The sequence below is a fragment of the Haliotis cracherodii genome, unplaced genomic scaffold (assembly GCF_022045235.1).
Source record: "Haliotis cracherodii isolate W230 unplaced genomic scaffold, xgHalCrac1.p SCAF_7, whole genome shotgun sequence".
In the NCBI taxonomy this organism is placed as follows: domain Eukaryota; kingdom Metazoa; phylum Mollusca; class Gastropoda; order Lepetellida; family Haliotidae; genus Haliotis; species Haliotis cracherodii.
The window spans coordinates 21,722,345-21,733,312 of record NW_027266330.1 but is presented as its reverse complement, the minus strand read 5'-3'; positions in this window follow the sequence as shown (position 1 = coordinate 21,733,312).

Sequence of the window (10,968 nt, the reverse complement as noted above, 5' to 3'; positions counted from 1 at the left end):
AGTGTAGGAGGATATATAAGAATGATGTACCATCCATCTATTCATCACAGTGTAGGAGGATATATAAGAATGGTGTACCATCCATCTATCCATCACAGTGTAGGGGGTATATAAGAATGGTGTACCATCCATCTATCCATCACAGTGTAGGGGATATATAAGAATGGTGTACCATCCATCTATCCATCACAGTGTAGGGGGTATATAAGAATGGTGTACCATCCATCTATCCATCACAGTGTAGGGGATATATAAGAATGGTGTACCATCCATCTATCCATCACAGTGTAGGGGGTATATAAGAATGGTGTACCATCCATCTATCCATCACAGTGTAGGGGGTATATAAGAATGGTGTACCATCCATCTATCCATCACAGTGTAGGGGATATATAAGAATGGTGTACCATCCATCTATCCATCACAGTGTAGGGGATATATAAGAATGGTGTACCATCCATCTATCCATCACAGTGTAGGGGATATATAAGAATGGTGTACCAACAATCTATCCACAGTGTAGAGGATATATAAGAATGGTGTACCGTCAATCTGTCCACGGTGTAGGAGGATATATAAGAATGACGTGCCGTCCATCTATCCATCACAGTGTAGGGGGATATATAAGAATGGTGAACCATCAATTGATCCATCACTGTGTAGGAGGATATATAAAAATGGTGTACCGACTATCTCTCTATCCCTTTGTCTGAGGGTATATAAGAATGGTGTATGTTCAATCTATACATCGTTATAACCGTAGGTCGTTATAAACATATATGCAACGTATATACAGCAAATAGCCGGGACCAAAAAGATAAGTTTGTTGTATCCGTCAGTTCGTCATAAGCGTGGGCGTTATAAACGTATTACTGTATACAAGACTGGCGTACCGTCGATCTGGCCGCGACAGTGACAGGGTATGTAGGAATTGGAATAGCAGATGGAATACGATGACACGCAATCAACCAAGTAACCGAGCTTGAACACCCATCCATTTCGTCGCCTCTTACGACAAGCGACAAGCGTAGGTTGCTGGGGACGAGAATTCTTCCCTGGAATCCCCACGTAGCGCAGTGTAGGAGGATACGGAAGGTTTGTTGTACTGTTCATCTCTAAATCCTTACTTTCAATAACATTGTGAGCTGAGGTGTTTTAAAAGTATTGGCCTTTGTTAATATGAGACTGGATTGTGTTTTATAATTAGGATGTAATGAGGATTACAAACTAGATCTGTAAGCGTCATGGCAATGTAATTTTGCCCAAAGTATCAATGACAGAAGATTAGCGTCAAGGTAATAATTTGATATATCAGATCTTCCTTAAGACACTCTTCTGGTGTCTCTATAAGAACACACAACCCTCAGCAACCGCCTCCGTGGTCCAGTGGTAGAGCGTCCGCCCGGAGAGCGGAAGGTCCGGGGTTCGATCACCAGCCGCGTTATACCAAAAGACGTTAAAAGATGGTACTTGTCGTTACCCTGTCTGGTGCTCGGCATCAAGGGGCTAAAACAAGGACTGGTCGCCTCGGAGTCAGTATACTTTGTCTGAGTGGGGTATTTATGTTAAACTGCGGCATGGTATCTCAGTGTGCTAGCACTATAAATCGGCATCAGTCCGGACTAGAACAAGCAGCCACACACACACGTGCATGCACGTCGCTATATAAGTGCAATAATCTTGGACGCGACGTTAAACCCCATTTCACCTCACCTCACCTCACAACCCCCAGTTACTGGAGATCCAATTCTAAACCGGACCATCTGGGTCAATATTAGTGAGACACAACAGTGCACATATCATCAATGTTATTCTAGAGCTACTAACGTTGTCTACTATTCTTTTATTACAAAAGGCTGAATATTACCGCGTCTGGACCAGACAAACCAATGATTGAGAGCATGAACACACCACAACATCAATCCCAATGGCACACCAGGTGATCCATTTCAACCACCTAATACCATTTTACTTTCCTCTTACGACAATAATGGGGAAATGTGGATCATTTCTCCCTCGGATACTCCCCAGGGAGTTCAACACATAATCCATAACTATTTCTTAAATTGTAATAATAATTTCTCAATTTGAAGTTGTTTTTTTTATGTGAACATTGACACAAGAATTCTAAATTTTCTGAATAATGTAGAATTTATTGTCCAATACGACATTAGAAGAATTGAATTCCTCTTTTTCTGATGGAGAAATCAGTGATAAGCCTACTCGGTCATCGAAGGTTGTATCAATCTGCTAGTGACACTGATAGATATAATGACACAGAAATAAAGCACAAAGTAGGTAATAGCGTCGCTAATAGATCACCAACAAGCGCAGGTACTTAAATGCGTAATTTGGTTATATGAACCGCCCATTTGAAATTCTGGAGGGCTGGGATACGCGTTTTGAAGAAAATACTGGAAACACTTAATCCTGCGTCAAGATTTACAAGCAAGAATAAATGTTTCCAGGACAGTCTTGATACCGCGAAAAAAATGTGTTGTGAAAAAACAAAAACCTGTTGGTTTCCTATTTTCAGAGAAAAAAATGTGTCTTGAACCAGTAGACATATTGTGTCTAAAAAACAAAGGAAGGCAAGATCTCATTCCAGCCAGATTCATTCAGTATGTCACAGTTGTTAGAAAACTTGGATGAACCTATTTTTCTTGTACTTTTTCCACATTAAAAGTGTTAACCTAGGAGTGTCATAGACAAAAATATATAAATATCACAATTAATTAACTTATATTTGCATTAAAACGATTCATATTTTTCACATTTACCAAGTGTTCTATTTCCACAACAAAAACACCATGGCTTATGCCCCTTGCAATATGACGTCATTGGTGCCAATTGATAAACATTATGACGTCATCATGCTTTGTTAGAGCCGCTTCACGTGGTGTAGGTACAGGTGTATGATTCTAGCGTCTCAGATTCCAGCCAGCAAAGTGTTATGCTGAGTCACCACTGCGCCGGAGTGTGTCGTAGGCCATGTTGTTTTACCGCAAACTGGTACTCGATATCTTTTGCGTTGAGAATAGACAGGGACCCAGTTGAATTGGCACCAATTACGTCATAATCTAAGGGGGATAACTCAGGCCTGTTAAGCTCGAAAAACGAAGTCCTCATAACGGCATAGCATTTTCACACTATTGTGAGCTTCCTACTTTCACTGTGAAAAAAATGAGTGTATATTTTCAAACACAGATACTAACTAATACTAAAATTGCGTTTTGTTTAGAAAAAGAAAGAAAGTGATTTTACACTTCCCCTTTAAGCTGTGCATTTGCACTCAAGTCGGCGTAATTATGGTTGGTTGGTTGGTTGTTTAACGCCTCACTCAGCAATATTCCAGCTATATGACGGCGGTCTGTAAATAATCGAGTCTGGACCAGACAATCCAGTGATTGATATCATGAGCATCGATCATCGCAATCGGGATCGATGACATGCAGCAACCAAGTCAGCGAGCCTGACCACCCGATCCCGTTAGTCGCCTTTTACGACAAGCATAGTCACCTTTTACGGCAAGCATGGGTTGCTGAAGACCTATTCTACCCCGGAATCTTCACAGGCCCGGCGTAATTATGATAACGCAACATGCTCCATACATACGATCATGTAAGGCACTGCCCATTTCAGATACTACGTGTGTCTAGAATGGTTATTTGAAAAACTTTTATTTCAGAAATACTTGAAAAAGATTTCGCCTGTAGATTTCGGTGTAAACAGCATTGTTAGGTTCCCCCGTTTTAAGGACAATAATGCTTTTGTTTGTTTGTTTGTTTGTTTGTTTAACGCCGCACCCAGCAATATACCAGCTATATGACGGCGGTCTGTAAAAAATCGAGTCTGGACCAGACAATCCAGTGAGTAACATCATGAGCATCGATCTACGCAATTGAAATACGATGACCTGCATTAACCAAGTCAGCGAGCCTAACCACCCGATCCCGTTAGTCGCTTCTTAAGTCAAGCATTGTCGCCATTTACGTCAAGTATGGGTTGCTGAAGACCTATTCTACCCCGGATTTTCACGGGTCAGAAAACAATGCATGCCTTGAAGCACATGCACAGCTAAAGGTAATAAATACCTTGAACTTGGTGTCTAGGAGGAGGTTATTTTCTTTTATTTGAACATAAACCTTTAACCCAAGCTGTTCATCAGGAGAGTGAGTGAGTATGGTTCGAAACCGCTTTTTGCAGTATTCCAGCAATATCACGGAGGGGGACACCGGGCTTCACACGTGGTACCCATATGGGGGTCATCAGGGATGAGTGAGTGAGTATGGATTTACGCCGCTTTTAGCGATATTCCAGCAAGGGTCATCGGGAGATTAAGAAATACACACGGTAAAGATCAGCTTGTGTCACAGACTTAAGGGTTCGATTTTCTCTTGAAGTTCAACAACTCGGCCTTTTCCAAACATTTAAGCCATACTTCTGCGTTGTTTGTTGTTTAACGCCGCACTCAGCAATATTCCAGCTATATGACGGCGGTCTGTAAATAATCGATTCTGGACCAAACAATCCAGTGATTAATATCATGAGCATCGATCCACGCAATTGGGAACGATGGTCAACCAAGTCGGCGAGCCTGACCACCCGATCCCGTTAGTCGCCTTTTACGACAAGCATAGTCGCCTTTTACGGCAAGCATGGGTTGCTGAAGACCTATTCTACCCCGGATCTTCACGGGTCACTTCTGCGTTGACCATGTCTAAAACCCGCAAGTGTTAACAGAGCAAAGGGTAGTTGCCAGTTCTGTGAATATCCTTATAATTTATTTAACAATTTTAATGTTTACTTGACTTCAAAATCTGTTTTTGTTCAATGTGATAAAACAAATCTGATCTTATCTGCTACTTCAAAGAATGCGCGATCTACAAGTTCAAGAATTCATCAATGTTTCGGCAGACACACGCCTTGATGAATAATATTTTTATTGTGAACAGATGTTTTCATTCACACCGTGCAACTCGTGCGCACAAGTACAACACGCGCCACGCGGACTTGAAAAAACTTTTAAAGGCTCCTTGGCTTTCCTGAACGCATATACAGAAATGAGTTCATTTCAAATTACGGTACACAATGAATTAGTTTGGTTTGCACGGGGGAGCTAACAGTGCACGTGCAGATCATGCAAATGAAGCTCTGTACATGTCGAGCGATGAGGTGTCCCAGTGCACGGTCAACGAGAGCGAAATGTGCGGCAGTTGTACCCGACCTCGTCAAGCTGTTGAAATGTTCTTTCCAGAGAAAACTCAATATGTGTCCAATTTCCAACATATATACTCAAACTCAAACGTCACTGTAGTCATACACATTTATGAACAAGGAGAGCACTCCTCTCTTAGCTACTAACGATCTTAACGTATAAAAACACATGTAACCAAATCTTTTGGGGACATTCTCTCAACAAAAATAACAATTATTTGACAATATCTTTGGCTAACAAACGCAAATTACTTCACGACTTTTGAGCTTGCATTTCAAGTGCGCATCCTCTTTTCCCAGAAGGATGTATCGGGCTTGACAACAAACCAAGAAGTATCTTAATGCCATTTTAATGCGGTAAAGGGTATACACAAAAAGTCACACCTTGGCTGATCTTCCCTCCCAATCCGCTGTACTTCTCAATTACAGGGATTAGAAATATAAAGGCATTTAAAAAAAACCCGTGAAAACAACAAAACAGTGCGAGGCAGAATTCGAAATCCGGAAATTTTGCATTTGCTTAAATTTTTATTTAAAATTTGAAAATCTCTAGAATGCCAAGGGGGTTAATCTTCAGTCAATAAAACACCAGTAGACCCTTTTTTAAAAAAACCCAGCAGTTAAAGTTTAACTCTGTGATACATGAACACTATCACTAACCTCTGTATATAACCTCACCTCCCTAAGATACAGAAGTTAAAATTGAAAAAAATAAAATCGGGTTTCAAGGAAAAACTGAAATCGATTTACGTTGAAAACTCAGCGACTGTCTACCTTCCGAATGAAGTAGTGCTGATTTCGAAAACTCCGCACAGATGAAAATCGATTGAGAAATACTACAGAGTATCATATGCGTAAACATGTACATACTGAAAACCGTATATATTTCAACCATATGTACATGGAAATCAAACTGACTCCGGAATTCCAAGCGGTAATAACAATACGACAGAATGGATGAACGTTGTTCGTGACATTGAATACAGTCAGCAGTAGACTCACAAATCAAATGTATATTTAAAAATATATCCATCCCTAAAATCCATACCCACATTTACCAACATATATCTCCAAACTTTAACGACATTTCCTTCTTAATAGTACAACAAAGATGTGAGGGATATTCACACATTGGACGCTGCAACGTCCGTCAACGTCATCGCCATAACGCGCACTGACGCTTAACCCTTGTCGTCATCTTATCGCATTTATCTCTAATATCCCCTGTGGGTTTCCATACATTCTCATGTTTATTCCTCCCCACTTTAAAGTCATATATTTATATCTCCTCACGACCAACCCCACAGTATATCCCCAGCGTTAAATTGTAACAATATACCGTAGTATCAGGGCCAAGACGGAAAATTCGGTGTAATAAAATCCGAATTTTGTCTCGCGAGATCGATGGCTTTGTTCGTAAATTGATTAATTGTTGTCACTTTCGATCTTTCGTTGCCATTTCTTTATAGGCGTAATGTTTTAATGACGAGGGCCCGGCTCTTATTTGCTCAGCTAATTAAAGTTCCCCGCTCTCCCGCTTGGCCCGGTCAGCCGTTGAGGGACGTCCCCACGGGCAGATGACACACAGCTTCATACGGCAATAATCTCGGCATCTCACACCGCCTCCATGTTGAGAAGCTGCCAGAAAACAGTCTCGCGGCTGAAGTCGTAAATGTGGGTTGCGTTGTGGCGCCGGCTACCACAAGGACAAGAACGCTATTTTCTTCACATACGGTTGGCCCGAAACGGGGGGAAATAACGGTGTTGCGACAACTACAGTAAAAAGCTTCAAGGTCATGACAATGACATAATTAAGAAATACATGTAGAAATCCATGGGGTGACACACGGGGCACGTGAACAAGTTAAGAGAAACGCCATATTCTTACATCTCTGCATCAATTCTGAGAGAGGGAGGGAGTGACCGAATGATGTTTGGCGCATATCGCGGCATGTCAAATCAAAGGCAATCATTGAGCACTCTTAGCAATCGCTGCTTAACCCAGATCAGGGCTTACAGTGTCGTGCTCGTGCGTCAGCGAAAGTTTCTCAACATAAATACGAGGGCTGGTCAAAAAGTTCTTAGTTGGACTAGCTTTCAACGATGGGCCATAACAAAGTGAACTAGTCAATGTAGTACATTGTTCGAGTAGTTCATTGCAAGTGTATTTGGTCTGTTGAGGCCGTTTGGATATAAGTGACAGCCAGTTGAACGTGATAGGGATCCAAATGGACACAGAAATGGAAAAATGCGAGATACGAGCAGTCATCAAAAATATGACTTTAGAGAAAAATATTCCCCCCAAAAATGCATGACCGTATGTCACAAGTGTATGTGGATAAGTGCCCTAGTTATTCCATTGTTAACGTTGGGCAGCTATGTTTAAGGCTGGGAGAACAAGCCTTGGTGATGACCCTAGGTCTGGACGTCCCTCAAGTTCCATCAATGAAGAATCAGTCAAGAAGACAGAAAAAAACATATACTGTCAGATAGACGTATTACCATTGCTTAACTTGAGAAGAGTGACAGGTCTAAGCTATGGATCCACTGAAATTATTATTCATGAACATTTACAGATGAATAAGATATCTGCTTCTTGGGTGACAAAGTTTCTAATTTCTGATCTGAAGTATAAAAGGACTGATATTGGAAATTGAAGAGGATTTCGTCCAATTCAAAAAGAGATTAGTAACGGGTGATGACACATGAGTCTACCACTATTATCCCGAGTCAAAACGACAATTCATTGAATGGCACCATTCCACTTCTCCGGCGCCAAAGAAATTCAAGTCTTCAAGATCAGTGAAGAATGTTATGGCCACTTATTCTAGGATGCAAACGGTGTGATCCTTGTTGATTACTTAGGAAGTCAAAAGACGATTACCGGTGCCTTCTATACTGATTTGCTTCATCGCCTAAGAGATTCTATCAAAGAAAAGCGTCGAGGAATGCTGACTGCAGGAGTTCTACTACTTCATGACAATGCCTCTTCTCACACCTTTCGACTTGCAAAGTTTCCTCACCCTAATAATACCGCTCCAGCAACAAACGCATTACTTGATTACAAAATGCAAATTGGCAAATTAATATATGTAAAAACAGCAGTATACATATTATTGCAAGTTTTGGTGCGTAAGTAATTAATGTTATAATAGACCCAATATTCCTATAAGATAGTTTCAGCTTCTTGATCGGATAGCATTGAGCATCATTGCATTTGTAATGAAGGCATGATATTATCATTACCATTTCAATTTGTTTATTACGTTTTCAAATTATATCCATGAGTAAAATAGTACATGTTATATTCAATAATATCATAACGTGCATTTTCGGTTAGCCCCTTTTAAGGGAATGACAGTTTTGTCGGTATGGCCTTGAATTGTTTCGGAAAATAATATTCCGGGTTGATAAAATACGTTTGAGAGAGAAGGACGGCATAATTCATGCGCCATATACAGACGACACCCGTCCAACCAGTTGAAGTTCTGATATTGTCGGGGCGGTCGGGTAGCCTAGTGGTTAAAGCCTTCGCTCGTCACGCCGAAGACCGGGGTTCGATTCCCGACATGGGTACAATGTGTGAAGCCCATTTCTGGTGTCCCCCGCCGTGATATTGCTGGAATATTGCTAAAAGCGGCGTAAAACCATACTCACTCACTCACTCACAGTTTCGGGTTTTTGAAGCATATATTGAAGTGACGAGTCTCAAAATGTTATCATTCGGAATGGGATTCGTTTTTTAAAAAAACTATACATTCAAAACGTCAGAGAATAATGTCTGCAGAAACAGCTTCCATAGGGCGTAAAACGTAGTGATGAAAATTATATGAATGGATCGCTGAAATTTAGTGATCACACCATGTGTCCACGAAAAGGATGTTCTGCCCTACCGGTAGCACCCGCCACTCATACAGATTTCAGTAATGAAGTTAGTGCCATTGCGTAAGTATTAAAAGTTTGTTTGTTTGTTTGTTTGTTTGTTGTTAGCGCCCCACTCAACAATATTCCAGCTATATGACCGCGGTCTGTAAATAATCGAGTCTGGACCAGACGATCCACTGATTGACATCACGAACATCGATCTACGCAATTGGGATACGATGACATGCATCAGTCAAGTCAGCGAGTCTGACCACCCGATCCCGTTAGATGCCTCTTACAACACGCATGGGTCGCTGAAGACCAATTCTAACCCGGATGTTTACGGGTCCGTCTGAAGATCATAGCATGGGATAACATTGCGCACCGTGTTGTCAAAACTTTGGCACGAGATCTTGGACGCAGTTCATGTTGTTACACAGGCGATGCCAGATCACATGGATCCCGGGGAACAGTTTGTGTGCTAACTCGGTGGTCACCAGTTAGACATTGACCAGATGTCACTTGATTTGATTGATTGACACCTACTTCTTTCCACCATCTTCCCGAGGCAAGGGAGTTAACTGACTATAAAAGTCCAGTTTCCACCCTTGCCGAACTTGTCTGGAATTTTCAGGCTCAATTGTAGCGTCATCAGTGGCTGTTATGAGTTATGTCCCTTCTATGTCCCTTCTATTGACCAATCAGATTCCATCTCTCATATCGCTTGCATTTGCTTCAAAATAAATGGCTGCGCCCAGTCAAGACGATCTGATCGACAAACAAGATCTGGGGTCTTACCCCGCGAAGTGCATCAAATCACTTGAGCACCTTGATTAAAATATGAAAAGATTGCAAAATGTCTGTCGAATGTTCATTTATCTGTTCATTTTCTGTGATGTTTTGTATTTTAATATATTCAAATGTGTGGAGGAATTAAAGACACACACTCACTGACAGATCAGTGACGTCCTCAATTCAATTACTCTTAAATGTTCTTCTGAACTAGCACTCGTTAACTCTCGCCCCTTTCCGTAACCTCAATGACACGAGTGATCCCCAACACAGACTTAATATTAAAGCTGTATCCCTGTGTGGTTCACCGGCCCCTGAAGATCCGGGATAAAATAGGTCTTCAGCAATCCGTGCTTGCCGTAAAAGACGACTATGCTTGTCGTAAAAGGCGACTAACGGGATCGGGTGGTCAGGCTCGTTGACTTGGTTGATGCATGTCATCGATCCCAATTGCGTGGATCGATGATCATGATGTCAATAACTGGATTGTCTGGTCCAGACTCGATTACTTACAGACCGCCTTCACATAGCTGTTATATTGCTGAGTGTGGCGTTAAACAACAAACAAATAAACCAAGACTCTTACAGCAAACAAACAAACAAACAAACAAACAGTATGGTTCACCGTTAAACGGTGTTCGGAATAGAATGTAGCTGTCCACCCTTCTCCTATGGCCAGCTTTTTGGGACAGCAGTGATGGCTAAGGGTGTAGACCCATCACCCTCTAGACCTAACTGTGTCCCCCTGCCGCGATGTAGCTGTGCTGTTTATAATCTAACTCACTCACTCGAGTCATCACATTAAGGGGACAAACCCCTTTCCATATTCACAAGTAATCTCTGCCAAAAGCAGAGTCGATTGTACGAGACCGACTATATCAGGAACATGTGTTTATGAATCACCATCAAATCGTGATGACACCAGGTGTAAACTTGAGCAATACTGAAGCATTCCGTGCGTTCCAATGTGTTGTCTTTATGTTGTACATACAATGAAAGACCGTTAGTCTGGTCAGCATGGTTCCGGAAAATTAGATTTCTAGACAGCAACTGTTGAGAGTTCAAAAGTCATTAATACGTAAAACGACCCGTGAA